Raw genomic sequence first — 6406 nt, 5'->3', positions numbered from 1 at the left:
TGATGGATAGTATAGATATATGTGTGACTTTTATAGAGACATAACCGACTGAAAGACTTTGAACAAGTGTTATTTAGTGCATGCATTATTGAGAATACATTATGTTAGCTTAGATAGTGACCACCCTGCTTCACAGCGACCTGACCTTCACCCATTCGGAGCACAGATGTCTGACGTCCATCCTTGAATGGAGACACACTTGATTCATTTAAAAAATCGAAACAACCGTTGTTAAAATATATGTGTTGTTTTATTTTGTATCTTATTTTGATGGCACAAAAATACAAGACTTTACACATTGTACAGGTCAGGTTGCAGCACAGCGAGAGAAAATCCCCTGTACTGACCGCTGTCACTCGGGAACGTTTCTCTTATGGCACGAACAGCACAGGCGGGTATTACTCTTCGAACGCGGTGTCCAAGCCTCCCGTGAAGCCAACATGTAAAGGAACGATAGGCCACCAGCCGGTACCACCTTTGAAAAAGAATGATACAAACTGTATTTAAATGAACAAGATAAGTTTAATAAACGTTTGTTGTCAATGACAATTCTTGTAACTAATGGCATTCTGCTCAGCCAAATGCTATCTAGACACTGCACACTATTGAATGACTTTCATGCGTTACAATGATATGTATATGTAATTTTGGATATAGTAGAAAACCATTAAATAGGAGTGGCATGACAAGCAGAGTATACTTACTCATTACTCGGATTACAAGGACGAAGAGTTGCGCGAAGTTCGTGCATAAGCACCATCATTATCCTCAACACGGACCGTGTGAGGCAGGCTGCCCTGAAGTCTGGCAGCTCGGTGATGCATTGAGGTCGTGGCTCGCCTTCCGAAATGTAGGCCACGCATCCTGAGTTTTCACAGCAGCAGCAGTTCTCGTTCTCGGTTGGCATTAGCTCGCACCGATTGCATGTGCACCAGGTGGAAACACCGTCCATTCGACTAGGTCCAGGCTCTTCAGCTGTTGAATCGTTCTCCCAACTGCCGTCCGAAGCCCCATCGTTTTCGCGTGTTTCCCTTTCCAGTAGTTCCTCCTCGGTATACTCGGGCTCGTACATGTAGGGCATTATTGTAGCCACTGTGTGTTAAACAAACTAAAATAATTTATAGCGGTGGTACTGGTATCAGTTCACACGGGCTACAAGCAACGAAGGTAGTTGACCAGAGCACAGAAAAGAGTCACAGAATACTCAAAGTAACACAGAGAGAGGAATGGAATTGAAAATCTGCTGCTGTGCGTTGTGAAACGGTCTGTTTATACTTATTGAGGAAAGAGGCGTCCTGCCATTTCCATGGCAACACGTCATTAGCTGAAGCGCAGCAAATGTTGACACGAGATGTGCTTTGGTGTTGTGAAATGGGCGGTACGCGTCTGCTGATGACAGGCTCAGGGGCGGGGGATATGATTTAGTGCCACAAAAGCAGGTCAGCCAGGGCGATAGGGGAAATGATAGGATTATCACAAAATGGCAGCTCCCTGATGCCTGTTTTCGTGTGCGTTTAATGGACGAAAACTCAGGTAAGGTCCATAGGAATTTTTTATAAAATCGAGCGACTTAGGCTTAAAAACACATGGCCGACCCGTAGGGGCAATAAAAAATGTTTACCGAACCATTCCTTTAATTTGTAAAAAAAAAGAAGTGGCAGGGCCCAAATATTTTCCAGCGCTCTGTGACAGTGCAGGTGATCAGTTCCCTGCCACTGCTGCCACCACCCATAGCTGTTCCCCACAGTGTTGACCTATTTGGGGTTAGTCTACAGCTTGCACCTGCTCATTGTGCTCAATAGATGCACTGACTATAACCACTTCAAAATTAAAGCGAGTCTGAGACAATAAGTGCTGGGGCTCAAAGATAAGTGCCAGGGCTTAGCCCCAGCATACACCCCCATGAATTAAGCACTGACCAGTACCACTTTCAGAAAGAGCCTCAAAACCTTCCTATTTACCCACAGATAACCCTGCCCGCCTGCACTGCTATCCTAATCTTCCTATCCTTTCCTGAAAACATTTTGTAACCTCTTTTTTCAACTCCCACCTTTTCAATATTTAAACCATTTAAGGTGGTCCAAGACCCTGTGGGTAGCGGCAGAGCTAAACAAAAATTCAAATAAATAATTGAAGGCAATTTATGACAGCTTTCAATTTGTTTTTTTAAAAAAAAGATGTAGAAATATTGTAGACAAGATGCAAGTTTGTTTCTCCATTATATAAAAGCTCCAGTGCACTTTTAGCAGATACGATTCGTGAAGTTCTGAACATTGGATGGAGCAGACATCTTCTCCCCCAGTGCATCACTAAACACAGAAGTAGAGCCTGAACAGTAGCCCCTCCCTTGTGTTTACACAGTCAGCCCACTCGCTCGTATTTTGCTATGTTTTTATAGGCTCCCGGCCATACCAGGATGTCCCACAACCCTAACCTAAACTCTAAACATAATTCCCTACATTGTACAGATGGGGAATATACCAAATATAATGGTCCGGAGAGCCTTTCTGAAAGCTTTACCAAGTGATGTATTGTGGTTGGTGAATATAAGTGGTCTCTTTCTTTCATCAAACTCCAGATTCATCAAATCCTGAAATGAATGGGAGTCCTATCTCCTTGGGCCACCTGCCCATACACTAATTATTTGTCTTCCTTCAAAGCTATATCTAATATGCAGGGGAATTCAACAAAGAATCTCCATCTGCTATGGAAACACATGGGGCAAGCTTAAGATGAGCTGACAATAGCTTAGCTGTAATTGGGATAAGCGCAAGTTCTCAAGCTAATGGTTCAGTAGGACAAGATTGTCGAAGTTCTACACTTCTATATCCATCCCTTGGCCCTATTCAGTAACTGGAGTCCTGCTTCTTGCCATATCCCTGCCCCATAAATGCCTTTATGTCATAAACAGTACTGGGGGGGAGTTCTGTAAAGGGTCTCTTTGCTGGCCAAAGAATTAATACCCAACCAACATGAGATCTCACTTTGTTTCTGGTTTATAATTGATGTTGTTTTCAGCAAAGACCACAATCAAACAAAACTCCGACATGACAACAATATATGATATATATGATATGTGATATTAATACCCTGAGGTTTCTAAGCGCGGACCCGGGGATCGAACCTGTGGTGTTCCGTGTTGTCTTGCTTCCAATATTACATATTATATTACTGTCATGACGCGCGCTCCATGGAAGCTATGGAGCCGATGGAAGGGCTGATTCCGTTCCTCCACCAGCGGTCTAGTCTCCCACGCACTGCACGTTACCGTCATGACGCATATATATAGGCGTCACACACGGTAATCGATGCGTTGCAACCTTGCATTTCTCGCCAGGTTCGTACGCTAGTGCTCCTCTCTGACTCCCCTTGTGAATTCCCGCTTGTTTTTCCCTTCTCAGTCCTCAGTGATTGCCCGCTCAGATCCTAGCCTTTGATCTCTCATGGTGCTTCTTCTTCCACTCCTTTGTTCATCCCGCTTTGTAGTCCTTGTTCCTTCTTCCGCTCTAGTGCTTTTTCCCTAACTTGTGGTACATACTTCGTCTATTGTACGCCCCTTCCCACCGCAGCCTTCTGCAGACCTCTTCCTCTTCGGCTACGGTCTCCATCCAAAACAGCGCTCAAGAAACATACGCCAGCTCGACTCCAGCAGTGTCTTCTGGGAATTGAAGTCCTCTCATCTACTTCAACGGAAAGCCTTCAGCCTTGATATTCGTAGTGCTACTACATTCACGCACACCAGGGTTTTTCAGCCACGCTTTTCCCTGGAATTGGGGGCGGACTCCCTGAGGGTCCCTTCTGCCTTGCTGTTTGACAGCGGGCAGGGTGGCTTCCAGTGGAGCTCGTCCCAAACTCAACAGGAAAGGACTGGACCTCTGGAGAGAAAGGAGAGCCATAGACACAGACAGTTCCTCAGAAGAACTCAATACAGGTGAGGAGGAGGAGGAGGGAACCAACGAGGGTATTTGTCAAGCAACTATTACTTCATCGCATGACAGTTTGCAACGCCTAAGGATGGCTAGCTTAGAGCAGTATCAAGAACTGGTCAATGCCATACAGGGGATAACTGCTGAGCTCCAAACCATGAGGGTAGAAAACACCGCCCTTAAGGCTGACAATGCCGCTCTGAGACAACAAATGATTCTGAGAGAAGAAGTTCGGGGAGATCTCCCACCTATGCCCATACCTTGTGGGAAGTATGAAGGGAACCCCAGGAAGATTAAGGAATTCCTCGATGCCTGTAGAGTATACTTCACTTTTCGTCCAAAGATGTACGAATCCGACAAAGCAAAGGTTGGCTTCCTCGTCTCAAACCTTGGAGGTAATGCTCTAGCTTGGGCCACCCCGTTGGTTACAGAAACGGATCCTGTGTTGAATGATTACAATACCTTTGTACTACAATTTAGAGAACGTTTCGAAAGGACCGAGACTTTGTACGCATCCTATGAAAACATACTAGATCTCAAACAGGGTCTTGTGGATGTACAAACCTATGCCTCGAACTTCCAGAGGATAGCTTTGGAGACGGGATGGCCTGACTCAGTTAAGCAGACTCTCTTCCGGAGAGGGCTACATGAAGACTTGAAGGATGAACTCTCTCGAGTAGCAAGACCCTCTTCCTTCCAAGAACTGGTCGCTCTGACTCTCCAGATGGAATACCGAATTTCCGAGAGACGAGCAGAAAGAAGGAAGACCAGACCCAATCCGCCTTCTACACCATCCTCCTACACGTCAGCTGCTCCAGACAGATCTCTTCCCCAGACTGAAGAGCCCATGCAAATAGGTGCAGCGAGGGGTCCCCTCAGCGCAGCAGAAAGAAAGAGACGAAAAGACCTGCACTTGTGCATGTATTGCGGTTCTGAGAAGCACCTTCTGAGAGACTGTCCGGAAGTACCTCCCCGAAGATCGGGAAACGACAGACCCCGACCCTGAGCAGGGACACGGAAGGGGCTTCTCTTGCTAATCCCTGTGTTACAAGTCCTCCTATACCATGTACCCCCTCAAACCAACTTATGGTTCTAAAGATAGTCCTGGAATGGACTTCTACCCAAGCAGTTGAATGTTTGGCAATGCTTGACTGTGGTGCCGCTGGGAACTTTATGGATGACCAATGGGCCAGTAGATACGCCATTCCTAGGAGAGAAAAGCCTCAACCCATACCTGTAGAAGGAGTGGATGGTACCCCCTTGTCTTCCGGTCTTATCCGACAAGAAACCACAGAAGTCTTGGTTAAGATGAAGACTCACCATGAAACCATGATATTCGATCTGATAAAGGCTGCCCACTTTCCAGTGATACTCGGAATGCCCTGGTTAAGAAAACACAATCCGGGAATCGACTGGGTAACTAACATTATAGAGTTCAGGTCAGACCTTTGTATGCAGTCCTGTTTGAAGGAGGAAGGGCAACATTCACATCAGGGTGACACAGTGCCAGCGAGGAGTATTAACTCCATTCCTGTTGCCTATCAAGAATTTACCGACATCTTTGCGGACACACTTCCCAGACCTCTTCCTCCACATCGAGCCGAGGATTGTAAGATCGACCTTATACCTAATGCGGTGGTTCCATTCGGGAGAATGTATCCCTTATCCCTCCCGGAGAAGGAAGCGTTAAGAGACTACCTAGCCAGCAATTTACAGAATGGCTTGATCCAAGAATCTACTTCCTCGGCTGGAGCCTCTCTGTTTTTTATACCAAAAAAGGGAACCAAGGAACTCAGACCTTGTATCGACTTCAGGGGCCTAAATAGTCAAACCATTCGTGATCGATACCCGATGCCTCTGATAAAGGAGATCATGGAAGCAGTACAAGGGGCAAAATGGTTTACCAAACTAGACCTCAGAGGGGCTTATCATCTCCTACGAATCAAACAAGGGGACGAGTGGAAGACCGCCTTTCGTACTCCATTAGGTCATTTCGAGTACAAGGTAATGCCCTTTGGGTTGGTTAATGCGCCAGCCCAGTTCCAAAGATTTATGGATAAGGTCTTCAGTGATCTTCTGTTTAAGTCCACTGTAGTTTACTTGGATGATATCTTGGTTTACTCTCGCACCTTCGAACAACATCGTCTACACGTAAGAGAAGTGCTCAAGAGACTCCGAGACCACCATCTATTAGTCAAGCCAGAGAAATGTCTTTTTGAGGTTTCTACAGTTTCATATCTGGGCTTTATTCTGTCAGAAAACCGCATTGAGATGGACCCTAACAAGACTACCTCTATCAACAATTGGCCGGTTCCCGGCTCAGTCAAGGACATCCAGAGGTTCTTGGGGCTGACAAATTTCTATCGGAAATTCATCACAGGCTTCTCCAACATTGTCCTACCTATCACAGCTTTGCTAAAGAAAGGAATGAAGTTCAGTTGGACGCCAGAAGCAGATTTCGCTTTTCATCAGCTCAAACA

This window comes from Ambystoma mexicanum, chromosome 9 (assembly GCF_040938575.1).
Source record: "Ambystoma mexicanum isolate Mex_15411 chromosome 9, UKY_AmexF1_1, whole genome shotgun sequence".
Classification (NCBI taxonomy): domain Eukaryota; kingdom Metazoa; phylum Chordata; class Amphibia; order Caudata; family Ambystomatidae; genus Ambystoma; species Ambystoma mexicanum.
The sequence above is the reverse complement of the archived record's forward strand: the minus strand, read 5'-3'. Positions refer to the sequence as shown.